Raw genomic sequence first — 23,802 nt, 5'->3', positions numbered from 1 at the left:
TTGGTGCTCTTGAAAGAAAAATGAGAAAAACAAAAGGAAAAAGATAAAAAGAAAAGAAAAAAAATTAAAAATATGGAAAAAAATATATATAGAAAAAGAAAGAAAAAGAAAAAAAGAAAGAAATAAAAAGGGGACAAATTGCCCCAAAGTAAAGCCAATAAGAATCAATGCATAAGTGTTGTGAAATGTAAAGAAAATGCATGAGTATGTAAAAAAGTGAAAAATGGGTAGTTAGATTAGAACTTAATTGTATAGGTTATATAGGTTAGGTGGGAAAGTCTAGGTTAATCAAAGATGCAATTCTAGTCCGCTTAACCATATATGACCCTACCTTGACCCTATCCCCATTACAACCCTTGAGAAAGTCCTCATGATAATTGTATGCATGCATTGAGTAAATGTTGATTGTTAGATGAAGAACAAATTTTGGAAAGCAAGAAATAGAGGAGAATTGAGTGACTAACCCTATACACCGAGCGAATAGAGTGCAAAACACTTCCAGTGAGGGTTCGAAGCCCAATTCCTTGTTCCCGGCTCTCACGGGCGTTCTTCATGCAAGTCACGCACATCTCACTTTGATGTTTGAATTGGTAGAGTTCATATATCACATTGTCATTTTGCCCTACGTACTTGTGTATGCTCTAAGAAGATTGACTTGCTTTTAACCAAGTAGATAGTGGTATTCATCTTAGTTGCATTCATGTAGGTAAGTTGCATCCCATAAATCTTATTCTCTTATGATCCTTTGGTCTTTTGCTTTCCTTTAGCATGAGGACATGCTATCATTTAAGTGTGGGGAGGTTGATAAACCCCGTTTTTAGGGTTTATCTTGGATGGATTTTTAGGGTTTTATCAATGGTCCTTCACACTTGTTCATATAAAAATGCATGATTTTGTGTTTCTTTCCCAACCTTGCCTCATGGATGAAAAGCAAATTCTGACATGACCACAGCCCACTTGGTTCTTTCGCCCCTTGCTCGCGGAGCGGCGGTATGTCGATCATTCTAATGAAAACATCTCCCTGTCTTAGCTTGAGCCTACCTTCGCACACCTCCGTTACTGAAATCTACCAAAGCTAGGCAGATAGATAGACGGAAGCACTTAAGAACCGTATCTCATCTGGAGGATCCTACTCGAAGCACTCCACCACGAATAAGAATCTTCGCTTTTACCCAAAATTTGTATGACTTCTCCAAATGTAATAACTAAGATTCCTACAGATAATAAAGGATAGACTATCAGTCTTGTTTGCTATAGCTTGAATCCGTGATTGACCTATATCTAATAAATTGTTTGCTAGCTTGACTCCCGGATCCAGCTGGTGGAGGATACCTGGGGTGATAAGCTTGGTTCGAGGAACCGAAGGTCTTGTTCGTACCTCTATTCGTTGATGCCGAATTGAATTGATTCAATTCTGGAATTGTGAATAGTTTTTGATTCAATCGATACAGGAAACCCATCATACCCAGCCCAAGCGGACACGGTGATTAGACGTTGAGCGCCTGCGGAACACGGAAGGCTGACGAAGGAAGTAGATAGTGAATAGGAAGTAGGAGCTGCTCCGGATAGTTACACTCATTTGAAACGAATAGTGAAACTCATTCGACCGTAGCAGACCTCTTCCATGATTGTTTCAATGATGTATTCAGTCAAGAAAGAAACGTCGTAATAAGATCAGGTTACATAATGGGTCTGTGTCCGGCTTACATAGTCTTTGACTTCATTTAAGATGGATTTGGTGGCTGTGTTTTTTTGTTGTGCGCTCCGGGGTTTTTTTGGGGTCTCATTAACTAGACGTTATGGAAGGGGACCTTTCGTTTCTCGGAGGTGAAGTAAGACTAAGCTCATGAGCTTATTATCCTAGGTCGGAACAAGTTGATAGGAGCTCTTTAGAGCGGCTATGAGTAGGAGCTTGAAGCCTACCCGCAGTTGATGGTCTTGTTGGAATATGCGCAGTTCCCGACTCCGAAGCTTTGGAGGAAGAGGGGCAGCAGACAAGGAGAGCACTTGGCATTGGTTCATTTCATGCTACGATGCCGTCTCCCCATCTCTGGTTGAAGCAGGGATGAGACCCTATAGTCTCTATCCAGTGCTCTTCCGGCTTGGTATCCGCCTTTCGATTGAGAAAGCAGGAGTTGCTGGATATGAGGTAAAAGAGATTGAATTAGGAGACTACCTAAGACATTGAGGCTTCAGAGGGAAGGTATGCACCTCACTCGACTAGAAGAGGACCAATCCGAAGGGGTCCTAACAAGGTCGGGGAGTTCTTTATATGCATACGCAAGTGCAAGAATAAGAAGCGGAGCAAAGCTCAACAGAACTAGCCACACATCGACAGCTAACCAGGGTTCGCTCCCTCCGGAGATGTGAAAGCGCCTCTCTCTCTCTATAAGAACGGTGCGTTCCGAGGTGTGAAGTGGGCGAGAAGGGATTTCATAATTGGCTGTCGAGCCTCAATTAACTGCTACTATAGGGTAGCCGCTTGAACTCATAGCTGTGGTAACTGCGCCCTTCGCTCATTGACTATGATCTCGTGTACAAAAATAATAAAAATAAATAGGCTGGTTTAAGGACGGAAGCTCCCGAACCCCGTCGCTCGGGGCATCCTTATAGGCTTCACCTTCTATTCCGTTTTTGTTCAAATCATCTAACAGGTGCTCCAGAAAAGGGATATTGTTGTTCGGAAGAAGGCGTCGTCCGCTGATGATCTTGGTTGGGAGGCGGGTCCTTCAATGGCTTTTTCAAGCAAGCCTAGCCGATTGAACCTCACGAACAGATGGAATAGAATTGATTAATCTAGCCCTAGGCTCATCTTTTTATTCACCATAGGAGGACTCACTGGAATAGTCCCGGCTAATTCTGGGCTAGACATTGCTCTACATGGGCGAGCCCTCTGCTGGCAGGCGATGCCCTTCGGTCTGAATAACGCTATAGTTACCTACCGGCGAGCAATGAACCTCATCTTCCATTACTTTATTGTCAACATCGTAGAGGTGGTGTATGTATATTGACGATGTAGTTGTGAAGCAGAAAGGAGCTGGCCCTCGGGTTATTTGTCAGATCTCAAGACAGTGTTTGAGCGCGAGAACACGGCTTGAAGATGAACCCCCATACGAGATGTCCTTATGATGATTGATGATGGGCGTGATCCATAGCCGATGCCGGCTAGAAGCAGTAGAAGCTATGGAGATAGAGCCCCCTGCCAACAGGCGTCTATTATGGAATTCACCCGACCCGAGAGTACCCGTGTCAAGTGCGAGATTGGATCCAAAATAGCGTATAGAAGGATGGTCTATCTAGTACAGTACGATCAAGTCATTCACTTCGCTAGGTCTTTCGATTAGAGCGGGTCGTATGTACGGCTTGGGGGGAGATCTTTCATATCTTTCGAGATCCACCCTACAATATGGGGCCAAAAAGCCAAAATAAATCCGAAGAGCCTAACTCTATCATAAAAAAAATTGACATGCTTCTTTTACATTAAAGTTGATGTATTTATATCATCCTCCATTACCATTCGATGCTGTGATCCGTTTGTTAAGTGATTTCAGAGCTTATAGGGCAGGGATAGTCTAGAGGAGAGGAAGGAAGCATGCATGAAGGGAAGGAGCATGGAAAATGAAGCTTTGGAATTTTAGCGCCGACGCGTACGTGCACCTTGCGTGTACGCGTGGATGCGCGCCATCAAGATCAACGTGAAGGAGCCAACGCCAGGAGCCAGCGTTTCTTCATGGCTAGGCCAGATCCTCAGGGACGCGCACGCACGCGTGATGTGTGCGCGTGGATTGTAAAGCTCCAGGGATGCGTGCACGTGCTGTGCGCGTACGCGTCGATGCCGTACGTGACTTTTAAAGAGAAAACGTGACTAGCGATTTCAGGGCAGTTACAGACCCTGTTTGGAGAAGAATTCTGGCAGGAAAAGGCATAAGAAGACCAAGGATTGAAAGGATCCACATCTCTATTGACTCATTTTTTAGATATTTTTAGTTAGAAGTTACATTTTTAGAGAGAGAAACTCCAACTTCTCTCTAGCTTCTTGATAAATCACTATTTTATGGTTTATCTTGTGTTTAATTGAGTGGTTTTTATCAAGACTTCACCCACTTATTCATATGATTTGCATGATTTTATAATCCCTTCCTAGTATTGTTTTATGATTGAAAACTTGCTTCTTAGAGATCTTTAATTAGTATATTTTAATTCTCCTTTATACCATTCGATGCGGTGATCCGTGTGTTAAGTGTTTCAGGCTTTATAGGGCAGGAATGGATTAGAAAATGGAGAGAAAGCTTACAAAAATGGAAGGAACACAATAAACTAAGGAGATGACTAGCGAGCACCGACGCGCGCGCATGGCTCACGCGAGCGCGCGGAATGGAGGAAATTGCAGCGATGCGTGCACGTTCCTGATGCGTACGCGTGGAATGGAGTTCTGCAAGATGACGCGCACGCATGGACGATGCGTACGCGTGACCTGCGCGATCTGCAAAATTAACAGAAAATACTGGAGGCGATTTCTGGGCTGTTTCTGACCTAGTTTTCGGCCCAGAAAACACAGATTAGAGGCTATAAAGTGGGAAAATCCATTCATTCAGAAATACAACATTCATAATTCACAATTTTAGGTTTTAGATGTAGTTTCTAGTTTCATAGCTTCATCCAAGTTGAAACTCACTGCTCTGCTATCTATTTCAAAAGAGTAAGTTCCTGAGAAAGCATCCAATTTGAACTTTGAAGTCTTCAGAAATGGTCTTCTAAGCAGGATGGAAGATGGTCTTCCTAAGTCATTAGGGGGCATCTCCAAGATGTAAAAGTCAATAGGGAATGTGAGCCCCTTAATACTCACTAGCACGTCCTCAGCAATTTCTACCACCGAGATTATGCTTTTATCTGCCAAAACAAAATGTGCTGCCTACCTTTTTAAGGGGGGAGCCTCAAAGCATCATATACCGATAATGACATAATACTCACACACGCGCCTAAATCACATATGCAGTCAGAAAATTTTACACCCTCTATAGTAATAGTAACCATGCATGGACCTGGATCACTACATTTTTCCGGTATGTCACCCATTAAAGCAGAAATAGAGCTACCTAGAGAAATGGTTTCTAAATCCTGTATTTTATCTTTATTGATGCATAAATCTTTTAGAAACTTCGTATATTTAGGTACCTGGCGAATAGCATAAAAAAGGAGAATGGTTACCTCAACCTTTTTGAAGATCTCCACCATCTTGGGATCGAGCTCCATCTACTTTCTGGACTTCCTAGCAAGGTGTGGGATTGGAATGGGAATGGGTTCTCTTGTTACTTCATCTTCTTTTGGTGTTCCATCCCTTGGTTGAGCTACTTCTTCTTCAACCATGTCCTGTACTTCCTCCTCTTCTTCAACATCCTCTACCTCCACAATGTCTTCAACTTGAATATCTTCCTTTGAGCTTGGCTCCTACTGACTCCTCTCTTGCAGTGTGGTTCCAGACCTCAAAGTAATGGTATTGATTCCACCCTTTGGGTTAGGTAAGGGTTGAAAAGGAAGTGGAATGGAGCTTGAAGGTTGATTGTTGGGGGTAGTTAATGAATCCATCCGAGAGATGAGAGCTTGTATGGTGGAGCTTGTTATTGATTCAGCTGTAGCTGCTTCAGTATGTTGGTCATCTCTCCCAGAGTCTGTGTGAGAGTAGTAGTCTCACTACTAGAGGAAACTTCAGCAATAGCCTTGGGATGGTTGTTCCTGTCCCTGACATGCCGGGTAGACTCAGCTAGATCGATGATCAATTTCCACGCTTCTGTCGCCGTCCTGTACTTCTTCAGAGATCCATTACTCGCAGCATCTAATGTAGTCTTATCCTGAGGCTTCATGCCTTGTGTGAAGTAGCTGATCAACACCAGCTGGTAAATCTTGTGGTGGGGACATGAGTCTAGGAGATTCCTGAAATGTTCCTAATACTCATAAAGAGTCTCTGAATCGCCTTGGATAACGCAGGAGATTTCTTTCCTCAGTCTATTGATGAGGGAAAATCAATTCCACACAAACTCACTGACAAGTGTACTGGGTCTCATCAAGTAGTAATAACTCATAAGAGTGAGATCGATCCCACAGGGATTGATGGATTGAGCAACTTTAGTATGGTGAGGAATTTAGTTAAGCGGATATTTGATAAGTTGGTGAAATTTGCTCGATAGAAAGGAAAATTGCAAGTAAACTGAAGTGTAGAATGAAAATTGATAGAAAAGTAAATTGCAGAAAGTGTAAATGGCTGAAACTTAAAGTGCAAGAAATTAGAAGAGCTGAAACTTAAATTGCAAGAAAGGTAAATAGATGAAACTTAAAGTTCAAAAAATTTAAATTGCAGAATCTAAACTATTAGAAAACTTATATTGAATGAAAATTAAGGGGGATTTGGTGTTGGGATATCAAAACAGAATTTAACCATAAATTGCAGTGAATCATAGAAGAGAATGTAAAAGATGAAAACTAGAACTAAGACTCAGATTTGATTTACAATTGTGAAACAGAAAAGAAAAATTGCATAAGAAACATAAACAGAGAGGAAGGCTTAGATCAGATTCTCAATTTTTAAACAGGAAGGTAAGATTGCAGAAAAATAAAAGAACAGAAAAAGGAATTGCAGAGCAAGGGAAACAGAAAAGAGAACTCAGATCTGATCTCCAATTCTCTAATTCTCAGAACAAGAAACAGAATTCCAGTACCCAAACAGAAAAAGAAATTTCAGAAGATGAAGAAGAGAAAAAAAATAGAAAGCAAACTAAACTTAGATCTCAATTCTACCCAATTCCTCCAGCAAAACTAAAAGAAAAATCAAAACTCCCAGGAAAAGAAAAATGATCTAGCCTCCTTAATAAAATCAAATTTTCTCCTATTTTATACACTTCCTATTTCAGTCCTCAAGTACTTGGAGTGGGCTTTTTGTTCTGTGAAGAAATGGCTCAGAATTGCACTTGGTTGCTGCTTCCAGGGGAACGTTGCGTTCTCAAACTGAGCGCAGCGTTCATTCATCCACGCGTACGCATCTCTGATGCGTGCGCGTCCTTTTGCCTTTTTGCTCATCGATGCGTACGCGTCACGTACGCGTGCGCGTCACCATCAGTCTTCAGCTTCCAACATGCTCGCGCGCCCCTTTCACGTGTACGCGTCTTTGTTGGCGTTCTCTTATTGAGCGATACGTTGGCGGTGTAAAGTCTGGAGCTCCTGCTTCCTAGAGAGTAATCCTTCTGGGCTCCGCCATATTACTTGCATGTAAATCAACAGAATTAGTAGAAGAGGAGCTTGTTTCTTCCTCAAATGGTGCTTCAAATTCGCTCTCAGATAAGACTGGTGAATTGGTAGTAACCACTTCACAACCCTCAACGGCTAATCGACGCCAAGCTCGCCTAATACGTGAAATAATTCTTTCAATTTCAGGATCAAACGCGGCAAAGCTCGAATCAGGTAGTGAACGTGACATTCAATGAAAGAAACATACAGTTCATGGTAATAAAATAAAATAAAATATGCAAATATGTAAAATTAAAAATATTTACACCAACCAATAATTTAGCACACTATTGCAACTCCTCGGCAACGGCGCCAAAAATTGACGGGCGGAAAATTGCTGATTAAGAATTTAATATAGAAAATAGCGTTGCAAGTACAGTTCTTAACCGATGAAAACTCCGCTTATCAATGTATAAAGAATTATCACAAATTGAGAATAAAATACTGGGAGTAGAAATCCCAGGTCGTCTCCCAACGAGTTGACAAAAGAGTGCTATTTTATTAGTCAAGAATTTTCCGAGAAATTTTAAGAGTTGGAGAACAGAAAAGTAAATGATTGTAAATTATAGCAACGAAAATTAGCTAGAGAATTTATATAATCAAAATAAAAGCCTTGATTGGGAGAATATTAATCGGAAGTTCTATCCTTGTTGGATTCTCTCAAGGATGATAATAAGAGGTTGTTGTTTTCACTTAGTTAACCCTTACCGAATATAGGAAAGTTAAGTAATTGAGCCAACTCTGATTCACAAGTCCTAATCCTCTCCTTATGGAAGGATTAGCGTTAGCGATTCTAGAATTGGCCAACAACTTCCAATTAAAATCAACACTTGAGTATTCCAACTCAAGGGCAATGCGTACGCGTGAGCGTGGGAAAATAACAGTCCATGCGTCCGCATGGGTGACGCGCATGCGTGATCAAGCAAACGTTGGTGGGCAAATGTTACCTCAAACGTTTGCTCACCAACGTTTGCAATAAATGAGCTAGAAAATTTTGATATGACGCGTACGCATGAAAATGGAAAAATGGCAAGTCATGCGACGTGCAAGCGTGAAATGGTAAAAAAATAGCTTTCATGCGTACGCGTGGGCCACGCGCACACGTGACTAAGCGAACGTTGGTGCACCAACATTGAGTCAAACGTTGCTGGCAATGCCCAGAAGAGTTTTTTTTTGCAACATTTGAGCCAACGTTTTTACACAAATGTTGGTCACTAACGTTAAGGCTAACTCTAATTCCAAATAGCACCCATGCAAGTATGAACGTTGGTGAGTTAACAGCCAATGTCAACGTCATCAAGAGTCATTCCTAACTGCTTCAATCAAGACCAAGGCCCGCATCCAAGTACATGAAGATCCAATTGAACATGGAAAGAAGATTATAAATAGAAGAGTTTTTGAAGATTGAAAGAAGGCTCTGATAGAAGGCTCTTGTGGGACTAGAGGCTGGAGGACTAGAGACTCTAAAGCTCTCTTAGAGGATTAGAGACTCCAGGGAGCTCAGCTTAGGATTTTAGTTTAATACACTTTTCTTTTCTGCACCTTTACATTTCAGTTGTATTGAATTTAGTTTAGTTTATGCAATTTCAATTTCTTACACTTCTCTTCTGCAATATTCCTTACTGCAAATTTTACGATTGAGTTTGATCTACGTTCATGCAATTTAGATTCCCTGAAATTGTCCTTAGATCTATGATCCAGTAAACCCCAACTCATTAGGGGTAGGAGCTCTATTGTAATCCTAATGGATTGATGAAATTTTTCTTCTTCTCAATCCGCTTGGATAGCTATAGGATACCTTCTGTTTTGATTATGAATCATTCACTCCAGAAGGGGGTTTGATTCAATTGAATGCTTGTGTGAGCCTTGGAAGGGGAATCATGAGCATTAGAATTGGAGGTCTATCCTTCACAATTCTCTTGACCAACACTATTCGGGAGGAATTGAGGTCTTGAGAATTAGTGTGGCTTATGGATGAGAGACATGCACTTAACCTCTTCTCATGACAATTGGATCAAGGAATTGGCAAGATTGATTATGATTAGAGATATTGGATTGCCAAGGAATTGGGATTCAATCAATTACAATCCACCATAGATCTACTCATATGATTGAGAAGGAAGTTGAGACCCATTTATTCATGATGGATTGTGATATCTCCAATCCCTAATGAATCTTGTTCTCTATTATTCTTCACTTTGCTTACTTTGAATTTACTTTGATTGCTTTAATTTACTGCTTTCTCTAATTTCCCTGCACCCAAAGCCCTTTTACATTTGATGCAATTTACATCCTGTTGTTATTTACATTCAACTTTTTTAGTTTCTTGCTCCTTAAGATTTAGCCCTTTACTTTTCTTGTCATTTAAGTTTCTATCAATTTATTTTTTGCACTTTAAATTCCTTGCCATTTACATTCTATTAATCAAATTTCACCAAATCCTTTCAATATTCGCTTGACTGGACTTATCACCTCACTAAAGTTGCTTGATCCATCAATCCATGTGGGATCGACCTCACTCTGGTGAGTTTTACTACTTGATGCGACCCGGTATACTTGTCTGTTAGTTTATGCGGATGCAATTTTTCTGTATAAAATTTTTGGCGCCGTTTCCGGGGATTGATTCAGATCGATAGTGATTAAGTGGGTTATAAGTCTAGATTAAGCATTTTCTTTGTTTTTGTTATTTAAGTTCTTTTAATCTTATATTTTCTATTGATACTAAGGTGTTTGTGTTGTTGCCTCACTAAGAAATTCTTATCTATGACATGAGGAATTTCAATCTTCCTTGGTGATTGTGTTTTACAAAATTCATATGGAGTTCACCTCATCTTTTGATCAAGAAAATTTCATGGAATATTGTCCACCATCACAAAATGATTCAACTCATTATCCTAATGGTAGTTGGGAATATCACCAAGAAATGACAGATTATGAGCAATCCACCCAGTGGAGATATACTCCAAGGCCACAAAATGATCAAGAAAATTACATGAGATATTGTCCACCACCACAATATGATTTATGTCATTATCCTAATGGTGGCTGGGAATATCAACAAGGAATAATGGAGTGTGAACAATCTAGTGAAATGGGATACCTCCTAGAGCCAAAAAATGATCCATACTTTGATGAATTCAATAATTACTCAAGTTGTGGGTGGGAGGATCAAAATCAAAGAGCATTCAATAGTCCATACTCCACTTATCAAGAGTTATCATCACTTGAGTGTACATTCAATTCATTTATGCAAAATTGTCCAACCTCATCTCCCAGTTTTTCATATAAAAATTCTTCATCACTTGACTATGCCTTAACACAAAATCCCTTCCAAAACTCACAACCCACACAAATTTCTCTGAACCAAAGACTTTCAAAGCTTGAGTCCATGCTTAAAAGATATAAAGAGGAGACGAAGAAATCTTGGAAAGAATAAGAAACCTCTTTTAAAAACATGGAAGTACTTTTAGATCAAATGTTGAGTGCAAAGGAGGAAGTAGAAGAGAAAGATGAAGAGGCCCCTGTGCTAAGTGAAATTCCAATGAAGAAGGAGGTGGTGGAGGTATGTGAGCCTAGGATTCTGATGAACCACTATTTTATGGTTTATCTTGTGCTCAATTTAGTGGTTTTTATCAAGCCTTTGCACACTTATTCATATTATTTGCATGATTTTACAATTCCTTCCTAATTTTGTTCTATGGTTGAAAACCTGCTTCCCGAGCCTTTAAATTGTATATTTTTAATTCCCCTTTATACCATTCGATACCGTGATCTGTATGTTAAGTGTTTTCAGGCTTTATAGGGCAGGAATGGCTTAGAGGATGGAGAGGAAACTTGCAAAAAAGGAAGGAGCACAAGAAATAAAGGAGACAACTAGCGAGGAGCGACGCACACGCATGGCTCACGCGTGCGCGTGAATCAGAGTTTGCACGGCGACGCGTGCGCGTGCCTGACGCGTACGAATGATACGCGAAAATGACCAGCAACGCGTACGCGTGACAGACGCGTACGCATGACATGTGCTACCTGCAGAAATTGCAGAAAATGCTAGGGGAGATTTTGGGCTGAGTTTGGACCCAGTTTTTCGCCCAGAAACACAGACTAGAGCCAGGGGACAAGCAGAGACTCAAGACACATTCTCATTCACATAGTTTTTAGTTTTAGATTGGAACCTTAGAGAGAAATCATTCTTCCTCTAGGTTTTCTACACACTCATAGTTTTTATAGTTTATGTTTTTGCTTTGGATATTCAGAAGAGTCACTACCTCCGTTGAAGTTGCTATTATTCTAGTTTGTTTTCTTATTCCTTTACTCTTTTGTTACTTATTAAGCCTGTTCAGATAAGTATGTTATGATTTTGGGATTTATTAATGCAAGGAACTCTTTTTACCTTTAATTAATTTTCAGTTATTATTTTACTTAATTTATTATGTTTTCTTCTTATTCCTTTTTATCATTTATGAAAGTTATATTCATGTCAATGGAGTAGACTCCCAACTTGACCTAGCGGTTGATTAAAAGGAAACCCTTGAGTTGGAATGCTCAAGTGATTAGTTAAACTGGAAGTTGTTGGCTAATTCTCTATTTACTAATGCTAATCCTTCCATAAGGAGAGGATTAGGACTTGCGAATAAGAGTTAGCCAATCACTTGACTTTCCTTTATTTAGTAAGGGTTAACTAAGTGAAAACAACAACCTCTTGATACTACACTTGAGAGAATTCCAGCAAGGATAGAACTTTCAATTAATCATTCCCCCGGTCAAGGCTTTTTGATTGATTATTGGTGCACGAAATTGTGATCATCAACAATGGCGCCAAAGACTTGGAGCTCTCAAACGTGAATCACACTTTGTCACAATTCCGCACAAATAACCAGCAAGTGCACTGGGTCGTCAAAGTAATAAACCTTACGTGAGTAAGGGTCGATCCCACGGAGATTGTCGACTTTAAGCAAGCTATGGTCATCTTGTAAATCTCAGTCAGGCGGATTCAAATGGTTATGGAGTTTAAGGTGATGAAAATAAACATAAATTAAAGATAGAGATATTTATGTAATTCATTGGTGGATTTCAGATAAGCGTATAAAGATGTTTTGTTCCCCTTGAACCTCTGCTTTCCTATTGCCTTCTTCTAATCATTCATACTCCTTTCCATGGCAAGCTTTATGTTGGGCATCACCGTTGTCAATGGCTACATCCTGTCCTCTCAGTGAAAATGTCCTGATGCTCTGTCACAACATCGGCTAATCAGCTGTCGGTTCTCGATCATGTCGGAATAGGATCCATTGATCCTTTTGCGTCTGTCACACGCCCCACAATCGCGAGTTTGAAGCTCGTCACAGTCATCCCTTCCCAGATCCTACTCAGAATACCACAGACAAGGTTTAGACTTTCCGAATCTCAGGAATGGCCGCCAATAATTCTAGCCTATACGACGAAGGCTCCAATCTTAGATTAGAAACCCAAGAGATATGCATTCAAGCTTGTTTGCATGTAGAATGGAAGTGGTTGTCAGTCACGCGTTCATAGGTGAGAATGATGATGAGTGTTTTCACGGATCATCACATTCATCAAGTTGAAGAACGAATGAATATCTTGGAGAAGAAATAGACTTGAGTTGAATAGAAAAATAATAGTACTTGTATTAATTCATGAAGAACAGCAGAGCTCCACACCTTAACCTATGGTGTGTAGAAACTCCACCGTTGAAAATACATAAGAACAAGGTCTAGGCATGGCCGAGAGGCCAGCCCCCAAACGTGAAAAGGTATATCAAAGTATGAGTAAAAGATAAATGGTGTGAAAATTCAATGGCAAAAGGTCCTATTTATAGAAAACTAGTAGCCTAGGGTTTACAGAAATCAGTAATTAATGCAGAAATCTTCTTCCGGGCCCACTTGGTGTGTGCTTGGGCTGAGCATTGAATCTTTCATGTGTAGAGACTTTTCTTAGAGTTCAACACCAGCTTTTGTGCCAGTTTGGGCGTTTAACTCCAGCTTTTGTGCCAGTTTTGGAGTTAAACGCCAGAATTCTTGAGCTGACTTGAAACGCCTGTTTGGGCCATCAAATCTCGGGCAAAGTATGGACTATTATATATTGCTGGAAAGCCCAGGATGTCTACTTTCCAACGCAATTGCGAGCGTGCCAATTGAGCTTCTGAAGCTCCAGAAAATCCACTTTTAGTGCAGGGAGGTCAGAATCTAACAGCATCTGCAGTCCTTTTTCAGCCTCTGAATCAGATTTTTGCTCACATCCCTCAATTTCAACCAGAAAATACCTGAAATTACTGAAAACACACAAACTCATAGTAAAGTCCAGAAGAGTGATTTTTATTTAAAAACTAATAAAAACATAATAAAAACTAACTAAAATATTCTAAAAACATACTAAAAATAATGCCAAAAAGCGTATAAATTATCCGCTCATCACAACGCCAAACTTAAATTGTTGCTTGTCCCCAAGCAACTAAAAATCAAATAGGATAAAATAGAAGAGAATATATAATGAATTCCAAAAACATTATGAAGATCAGTATTAATTAGATGAGTGGGGCTTTTAGCTTTTTGCCTCTGAACAGTTTTGGCATCTCACTTTATCCTTTGAAGTTCAGAATGATTGGCTTCTATAGGAACTCAGAATCCGGATAGTGTTATTGATTCTCCTAGTTAAGTATGTTGATTCTTGAATGCCACAGACACACAACTGGGTGAACCTTTTCAGATTGTGACTCAGCTTTGCTAGAGTCCCCAATTAGAGGTGTCCAGAGTTCTTAAGCACACTCTTCTTTTTTGCTTTGGACCTCGACTTTAACCGCTCAGTCTCAAGTTTTCACTTGACACCTTCACGCCACAAGCACATGGTTAGGGACAGCTTGGTTTAGCCGCTTAGGCCAGGATTTTATTCCTGTGGGCCCTCCTATCCACTAATGCTCAAAGCCTTGGATCCTTTTTATCACCCTTGCCTTTTGGTTTAAAGGGGTATTGGCTTTTTCTGCTTGCTTTTCTTTTTCTTTCTTTTTCTTTTCTCTTTTTTTTTCGCCTCTTTTTTTTTTTGCAAGCTTTTCACTGCTTTTTCTTGCTTCAAGAATCAATTTTATTATTTTTCAGATCATCAGATAACATTTCTCCTTTTTCTTTCATTCTTTCAAGAGCCAACAATTTTAACATTCATAAATAATCAAATTCAAAAATATGCACTGTTCAAGCATTCATTCAGAAGAACAATAGTATTGCCACCACATCAAGATCAGTAAACTGTTTTAAAATTTGAAATTCATGCACTTCTTTTTCTTTTTCAATTAAAAACATTTTTCATTTAAGAAAGGTGATGGATTCATTTTCATAGCTTTAAGGCATAGACACTAATGATCATGTAATAAAGACACAAACATAGATAAACATAAAACATAATTTTCGAAAAACAGGAAAATAAAGAACAAGGAAGTTAAAGAACGGGTCCACCTTAGTGATGGCGGCTTCTTCTTCCTCTTGAAGATCTTATGGAGTGCTTGAGCTCCTCAATGTCTCTTCCTTGCCTTTGTTGCTCCTCTCTCATGGTTCTTTGATTTTCTCTAATTTCATGGAGGAGGATGGAATGCTCTTGGTGCTCCACCCTTAGTTGTCCAATGTTGGAACTTATTCTCCTAGGGAGGTGTTGATTTGCTCCCAATAGTTTTATGGAGGAAGATGCATCCCTTGAGGCATCTCAGGGATTTCATGATGAGGAATTTCCTCGTGCTCTTGATGAGGTTCTCTTGTTTTCTCCATCCTTTTCTTAGTGATGGGTTTGTCCTCATCAATGAAAATGTCTCCCTCTATGTCAATTCCAACCGAATTGCAAAGGTGACAAATGAGATGAGGGAAGGCTAACCTTGCCAAAGGAAAAGACTTATCCGCCACCTTTTAGAGTTCTTGGGATATAATCTCATGAACTTCCACTTCCTCTCCAATCATGATGCTATGTATCATGATAGCCCGGTCTATAGTAGCTTCGGACCGGTTGCTAGTGGGAATGACTGAGCGTTGGATGAACTCCAACCATCCCCTAGCCACGGGCTTGAGGTCATGCCTTCTTAGTTGAACCGGCTTCCCTCTTGATTTTCTCTTCCACTGAGCACCCTCTTCACATATGTCCATGAGGACTTGGTCCAACCTTTGATCAAAGTTGACCCTTCTTGTGTATGGGTGTGCATCTCCTTGCATCATAGGCAAGTTGAATGCTAACCTTACATTTTCCGGACTAAAATCTAAGTAATTCCCCCGAACTATTGTAAGCCAATTTTTATGGTTCGGGTTCACACTTTGATCATGGTTCTTGGTGATCCATGCATTGGCATAGAACTCTTGAACCATTAAGATCCCGAGTTGTTGAATGGGGTTGGTGAGGATTTCCCAACCTCTTCTTCGGATCTCATGTCAGATCTCTAGATATTTACCCTTTTTGAGTTTGAAAGGGACCTCGGGGATCACTTTCTTCTTGGCCACAACTTCATAGAAGTGGTCTTGATGCACCCTTGAGAGGAATCTCTCCATCTCCCATGACTCGGAGGTGAAAGCTTTTGCCTTCCCTTTCCTCTTTCTAGAGGTTTCTCCGGCCTTTGGTGCCATAAATGGTGCCCTTTTCTGGCGTTAAATGCCCAGAATGGTGCCAGACTGGGCGTTTAACGCCCATTCTGCTACCTTTACTGGCGTTTAAACGCCAGTAACTGTCTCCTCCAGGGTGTTCTGTTTTTCATTCTGTTTTTCACTTTGTTTTTGCTTTTTCAATTGTTTTTGTGACTTCACATGATCATCAACCTACAGAAAACATAAAATAACAAAGGAAAATAGAAATTTAACATAGAATAGTAACGATTGGGTTGCCTCCCAACAAGCGCTTCTTTAATGTCAATAGCTTGACAGTGGGCTCTCATGGAGCCTCACAGATGTTCAGATCAATGTTGGAACCTTCCAACACCAAACTTAGAGTTTGAATGTGGGGGTTTAACACCAAACTTAAAGTTTGGTTGTGGCCTTCCAATACCAAACTTAGAGTTTGACTGTGGGGGCTCTGTTTGACTCTGTATTGAGAGAAGCTCTTCATGCTTCCTCTCCATGGTGACAGAGGGATATCCTTGAGCTTTAAACACAAGGGAGTCTCGATTCACTTGAATGATCAATTCTCCTCTGTCAACATCAATCACAGCTTTTGCTGTGGCTAGGAAGGGTCTGCCAAGGATGATGGATTCATCCATATACTTCCCAGTCTCTAGGACTATAAAATCAGCAGGGATGTAATGGTCTTCAACTTTTACCAAGACATCCTCTACAAGTCCATAAGCCTGTTTTTTTGAATTATCTGCCATCTCCAATGAGATTCTTACAGCTTGTACCTCAATAATACCTAGCTTCTCCATTACAGAGAGAGGCATAAGGTTTATGCTTGACCCTAGGTCACACAGAGCCTTTTCAAAGGTCATGGTGCCTATGGTACAAGGGATTGAGAATTTTCCAGGGTCCTGTCTCTTTTGAGATAATCTCTGCCTAGTCAAGTCATCCAGTTCTTTGATGAGCAATGGAGGTTCATTCTCCCAAGGGTCATTACCAAATAACTTGGCATTTAGCTTCATGATTGCTCCAAGGTACTGAGCAACTTGCTTTTCAGTAACATCTTCATCCTCTTCAGAGGAAGAATACTCATCAGAGCTTATGAAAGGCAGAAGTAAATTCAATGGAATCTCTATGGTCTCAGTGTGAGCCTCAGATTCCCATGGTTCCTCATTAGGGAACTCCATGGAGGTCAGTGGGTGTCCATTGAGGTCTTCCTCAGTGGGAATCACTGCCTCTTCCTCCTCTCCATGTTCGGCCATGTGAGATGTGGTTATGGCCTTGCACTCTCTTTTTGGATTCTCTTCTGTATTGCTTGGAAGAGTGCTAGGAGGGAGTTCAGTAATCTTCTTACTCAGCTGACCCACTTGTGCCTCCAAGTTTCTAATGGAGGATCTTGTTTCAGTCATGAAACTTTGAGTGGTCTTGATTAGATCAGAGACAATGGTTGCTAAGTCAGAGGAGCTCTGCTTAGAATTCTCTGTCTGTTGCTGAGAAGATGATGGAAAAGGCTTGACATTGCTAAACCTGTTTCTTCCACCATTGTTGTTGTTGAAGCCTTGTTGAGGCCTCTGTTGGTCCTTCCATGAGAGATTTGGGTGATTTCTCCATGAAGGATTATAGGTGTTTCCATAGGGTTCTCCCATGTAATTCACCTCTTCCATTGCAGGGTTCTCAGGGTCATAAGCTTCTTCTTCAGAGGAAGCTTCCTTAGTACTGCCTGTTGCTGCTTGCATTTCAGACAGACTCTGAGAAATCATATTGACTTGTTGGGTCAATATTTTATTCTGAGCCAATATGGCATTCAGAGTATCAATCTCAAGAACTCCTTTCTTCTGAGTTGTCCCATTATTCACAGGGTTCCTTTCAGAAGTGTACATGAATTGGTTATTTGCAACCATTTCAATTAGTTCCTGAGCTTCTGCAGGCATCTTCTTCAGATGAAGAGATCCTCCAGCAGAGCTATCCAATGACATATTGGATAGTTCAGACAGACCATCATAGAAGATTCCTATGATGCTCCATTCTGAAAGCATGTCAGTAGGGCACCTTCTAATCAATTGCTTGTATCTTTCCCAAGCTTCATAGAGGGATTCACCTTCCTTCTGTCTGAAGGTTTGGACTTCCACTCTAAGCTTGCTCAATTTTTAAGGTGGAAAGAACTTTGCCAAGAAGGCATTGACTAGCTTTTCCCAAGAGTTCAGGCTTTCTTTAGGTTGTGAATCCAACCATGTCCTAGCTCTGTCTCTTACAGCAACAGGAAAAAGCATAAGTTTGTGGATTTCAGGGTCAACCCCATTGGTCTTGACAGTGTCACAGATTTGCAAGAATTCAGCTAAGAACTGATGAGGATCTTCCAATGGAAGTCCATGAAACTTGCAATTCTGTTGCATTAGAGAAACCAATTGAGGCTTAAGCTCAAAGTTGTTTGCTCCAATGGCAGGGATTGAGATGCTTCTCCCATAGAAATCAGGAGTAGGTGCAGTAAAGTCACCAAGCACTTTCCTTGCATTGTTGGCATTGTTGTTGTTTTTGGCTGCCATGGTTTCTTCTTCCTTTAAAAGCTTTGTTAGGCCCTCTAAAGAGAATTGTTCTTTAGCTTCTCTTAGCTTTCTCTTCAAGGTCCTTTCAGGTTCAGGATCAGCTTGTACAAGTATGCCTTTATTTTTGCTCCTACTCATATGAAAGAGAAGAGAACAAGAAAGTATGGAATCCTCTATGTCACAGTATAGAGATTCCTTGAAGTGTCAGAAGAAAAGAAGAATAGAAAGAGGAGGTGGAGAAGAGGGAATTCGAACTTATCAAGATGGACAGAGTTTGAATTGAACCTTGATGAGGAGTCTTAGTCCTTTAAATAGAAGGATGTGAAAAGAGGGGAAGAATTTTCGAAAATAATTTAAAAAGATTTTGAAATAATTAAAAATAAATTTGAAAATTTGATTGAGATTTTCGAAAACTAAGATTGGGAAAGAAATAAAGTGATTTTTGAAAAAGATTTTGAAATTAGAAAAGATATGATTGAAAAGAATTAATTTTGAAAAAGATGTGATTGAAAAGATATGTTTGAAAAGATATGATTGAAAATCAATTTAGAAAAAGAAAATTTTTAAAATTAAAGTTGATTACTTGACTATCAAGAAATTAAAAGATATGATTTCAAAATTTAAAGTTTGATCCTTTCTTAATAGGCAAGTAACAACTTGAAAATTTTTGAAGTAAATCTTGAATTGAAGCAAGAATTTTTGAAAATAGTGAAAATAAATATAAAATGGAAAGAAATTGATTTTGAAAGAGATATGATTGAAAAGATATGATTTGAAAAATATTTGATTTTGAAAAATTATGAAAACTTGAAAAAAATGTGAATTAAAAACAAAATCTTCCCTCTAGTGTCATCCTGGCGTTAAACGCCCAGAATGGGCACCATTCTGGGCGTTTAATGCCCAAAACTCTACCTTTTTGGGCGTTAAACACCCAGCCAGGTGCCCTGGCTGGCGTTTAAACGCCAGTTTTCCTTCTTCACTGGGCGTTTTGAACGCCCAGCTTTTTCTGTTTGATTCCTCTGCTAAATGTTCTGAATCTTCAATTCTCTGTATTATTGAGTTGAAAAGACATAGTTTTGAGAATTTTTTTGAATTTTTCAATGATGGGAATCAATAAAAATGCAACTAAGATCAATTAAACAATGCATGCAGGACACCAAACTTAAAAGTTTGTACACTAAGGACTATAACGATGTAAAAATGCATGTAAGAAACAACCAAACATACAAAACAAGAGAATTTGAAGATCAGAGCAATGAAATCATCAAGAACAACTTGAAGATCAATGTAGAACATAATGCATAAAATTTCGAAAATTAGAAGGATAAAGACATGCAATTGACACCAAACTTTAAAATTGATACTAGACTCAAACAAGAAACATAAAATATTTTTGGTTTTTATGGTTTTATAAATTTTTTTTTGTGATTTTTGAAACTTATATGGAAAAGAAAATAAAGGGATTCAAAAGTTTCAATAAGAATTCCAGGAATCATGCAATGTTAGTCTAAAGCTTCAGTCTAAAAAGATTAGACATGTTTGGCCAAGCTTCAGCAGGACATTACATTCAGTAGTTAAATTGATGAGAATCAATCAGCTTTTGTGATGATAAGAACATCACCTTGAAACTCTAGAATTCATTCTTAAAAATTCTGATAAGTACCTAATCTAAGCAACAAGATGAACCGTCAGTTGTCCAAACTCGAACAATCCCCGGCAAAGGCGCCAAAAACTTGGTGCACGAAATTGTGATCATCAACAATGGCGCCAAAGACTTGGAGCTCTCAAACGTGAATCACACTTTGTCACAATTCCGCACAACTAACCAGCAAGTGCACTGGGTCGTCCAAGTAATAAACCTTACGTGAGTAAGGGTCGATCCCACGGAGATTGTCGGCTTGAAGCAAGCTATGGTCATCTTGTAAATCTCAGTCAGGCAGATTCAAATGGTTATGGAGTTTAAAGGTGATGAAAATAAACATAAAATAAAGATAGAGATACTTATGTAATTCATTGGTGGATTTCAGATAAGCGTATGAAGATGCTTTGTTCCCCTTGAACCTCTGCTTTCCTATTGCCTTCTTCCAATCATTCATACTCCTTTCCATGGCAAGCTTTATGTTGGGCATCACCGTTGTCAATGGCTACAACCCGTCCTCTAAGTGAAAATGTCCTGATGCTCTGTCACAACAACGGCTAATCAGCTGTCGGTTCTCGATCATGTCGGAATAGGATCCATTGATCCTTTTGCGTCTGTCACACGCCCCACAATCGCGATTTTGGAGCTCGTCACAGTCATCCCTTCCCAGATCCTACTCAGAATACCACAGACAAGGTTTAGACTTTCCAGATCTCAGGAATGGCCGCCAATAATTCTAGCCTATACCACGAAGGTTCCAGTCTTAGATTAGAAACCCAAGAGATATGCATTCAAGCTTGTTTGCATGTAGAACGGAAGTGGTTGTCAGTCACACGTTCACAGGTGAGAATGATGATGAGTGTCACGGATCATCACATTCATCAAGTTGAAGAATGAATGAATATCTTGGAGAAGAAATAGACTTGAGTTGAATAGAAAAATAATAGTACTTGTATTAATTCATGAAGAACAGCAGAGCTCCACACCTTAATCTATGGTGTGTAGAAACTCCACCGTTGAAAATACATAAGAAAAAGGTCTAGGCATGGCTGAGAGGCCAGCCCCCAAACGTGAAAAGGTCTATCAAAGTATGAGTAAAAGATAAATGGTGTGAAAATTCAATGGCAAAAGGTCCTATTTATAGAAAACTAGTAGCCTAGGGTTTACAGAAATCAGTAATTAATGCAGAAATCTTCTTCCGAGCCCACTTGGTGTGTGCTTGGGCTGAGCATTGAAGCTTCCATGTGTAGAGACTTTTCTTGGAGTTAAACGCCAGCTTTTGTGCCAGTTTGGGTGTTTAACTCCAGCTTTTGTGCCAGTTTTGGAGTTAAACGCCAGAATTCTTGAGCTGACTTGGAACGCCTGTTTGGGCCATCAAATCTTGGGCAAAGTATAGACTATTAAATATTGCTGGAAAGCCCAGGATGTCTACTTTCCAACGCAATTGAGAGCGCGCCAATTGGGGTTCCGTAGCTCCAGAAAATCCACTTTGAGTGCAGGGAGGTCAGAATCCAACAGCATCTGCAATCCTTTTTCAGCCTCTGAATCAGATTTTTGCTCAGGTCCCTCAATTTCAGCCAAAAAATACCTGAAATTACAGAAAAACACACAAACTCATAGTAAAGTCCAGAAGAGTGATTTTTATTTAAAAACTAATAAAAACATAATAAAAACTAACTAAAATATACTAAAAACATACTAAAAGCAATGCCAAAAAGCGTATAAATTATCCGCTCATCAATTATATAGATTCTCTCGTTAATTTTCATTGCCTTAATTTACAATTATTTATTTTTTCGTTCTCCAACTCTTAAAATTTCTCGGAAAACTCCTGATTAATAAAATAGCACTCTTTTGTCAACTCGTTGGGAGACGACCTGGGATTCTCACTCCCAGTATTTTCATTCAAATTTCGTGACAACTCTTTCTAAATTGATAAGCGGATTTTTGTTAGTTAAGAAATGTACTTGCAACACTGTTCTTATCAAAATATTCTTAATTGGCTAATTTCCGCCTCATCAATTTTAGGTGCGTTGCTGGGAAGTTGCAATAGCGTGCTAAATTATTAGTTGGTGTAAATATTTTTAATTTTTCAATTTTTTCATATTTTATTTTATTTTATTACCATGAGCTGTATGTTTCTTTCATTGAATGACACGTTCGCTGCTTGATCCGAGCTTAGCCATGTTTGATCCTGAAATTGAAATAACTATATCACGTATTAGGCGAGCTCGGTGTCGGTTAGCCTCTGAGGGTGGTGAAGTGGTTACTACCAATTCACCAATCTTATCTGAGAGCGAATCTGAAGCGGCATTTGAGGAAGAAACAAGCTCCTTTTCTACTGATTCTGTTGATTTACGTGCAGGTAATATGGCGGAGCCCGAAAGGATTACTCTCCAGGAAGCAGGTGCTCCAGACTTTACACTACAACCGTATCAAGCGCGTCACCCAAATCTGGCTCCAGATTTTGAATTGAAGACTGCACTAATCAACCTAATACCCAAGTTTCATGACTTACCTGCTCAGGAGCCGATCAAGCACCTCAGGGATTTTCAGACAGCCTGCTCAACTGTTAGTCGTCATGGTGCAAATCAATGAGCTGAGATCCATGGATGTAATCATCCAATTGGCAGATAAAACTCAGAAGCAGGCCAAAGGAGTAGTTGAAAATGTATTGGTAAAAGTAGGAAACTACTTCCTCCCCACTGACTTTGTTGTTATGGACATGGAGGAAAGTTACCTTCATCCCATTATTCTGGGGAGACTATTTCTAGCCACTGCTAGAGCCCTGATAGATGTGGAACAAGGAGAGTTAATCCTGAGAATACATGATGAACACCTCACCTTCCATGTTTTCAAACCTACATCTGAGTCTGAGCTAGAACCTAAAGAGTCAAAGGATGATCACAGTAACATGGGCACAGAGGAATGCAACAGTAAATCAGCAACTAAAACACTGAAATAGTCTTTGGTGAACAAGCAAGAAATTCAAGAGATACATCAACCAGGAGAACTCAAGAAAGAACTGAAGCCACAAGAGTTGAGAGGAACAGCTAACGTGAAGAAATTGCCAAGGGGATGGAGAAATAAAAAGATTCCTACAGAGGGTTTTTCCCCTGGAGACAAGGTGATATCAGCCTACCATCCACCAACCCCACCCCATCTTCCAACCACTCCATCTCAATCACCTCAAGTGTTTACCATTAGAAAGTTCCTCTCCTTAGAGCATGTAGAAATTATTAAGGAATCAAGTGGAGACCGCTTCACTGTAAGGGGAGAAGACCTAAGGCACTACAATCCACCATGACAAAGGCGGAACGTCAAGCTAGTGACGATAAAAGAGCACTTGTTGGGAGGCAACCCAACCAAAGGTAGTTATCTTTCCTTAGTTAAGTTCAATAAAAGAGTTAAGTAAATTCTCTGTAATGCAAGGAGCTAAGTTTGCTGTGGCACACCCAAGAAATCTATGGGTGAATCTGTAATTCTAAGTTTGGTGTTCCACCATGGATTGCATGAAGAACACATTGCACCCTCAGCATAACTAGTTGTCAGCTCCAAACAATTAGAGAAATCACTCAAAAGTTGTTTATTTTCTAATTCTAGTTTGTTATTTAGTTCATAGTTATTTTCTAGTTCATAGTTTACTTTCTTAATAAAATTACTTGACGTTTTTTGCATAAAACTCAATTTGCTGCATAAGGCAAGAAACTAAGTTTGGTGTTCACACACCAATCTAAGTTCAAAAGCCTACAAATAT

At 39.7% G+C, this 23,802-nt stretch overlaps 1 non-coding gene across 1 annotated transcript; it reads left to right on the top strand.

The window, feature by feature from the left end:
* The first annotated feature begins 17,893 nt into the window (after positions 1-17,893).
* LOC148564880 (small nucleolar RNA R71) lies at positions 17,894-18,001 on the top strand. Its single transcript, XR_015884697.1, has one exon. It is a non-coding gene; the product is annotated as a small nucleolar RNA R71 (small nucleolar RNA).
* The last annotated feature ends 5,801 nt before the right edge of the window (positions 18,002-23,802 follow it).

The sequence above is a fragment of the Arachis ipaensis genome, chromosome B5, assembly GCF_059453495.1.
Source record: "Arachis ipaensis isolate K30076 ecotype BB chromosome B5, ASM5945349v1, whole genome shotgun sequence".
Classification (NCBI taxonomy): Eukaryota; Viridiplantae; Streptophyta; class Magnoliopsida; order Fabales; family Fabaceae; genus Arachis; species Arachis ipaensis.
This window is presented reverse-complemented; position numbering and strand designations above follow the sequence as displayed.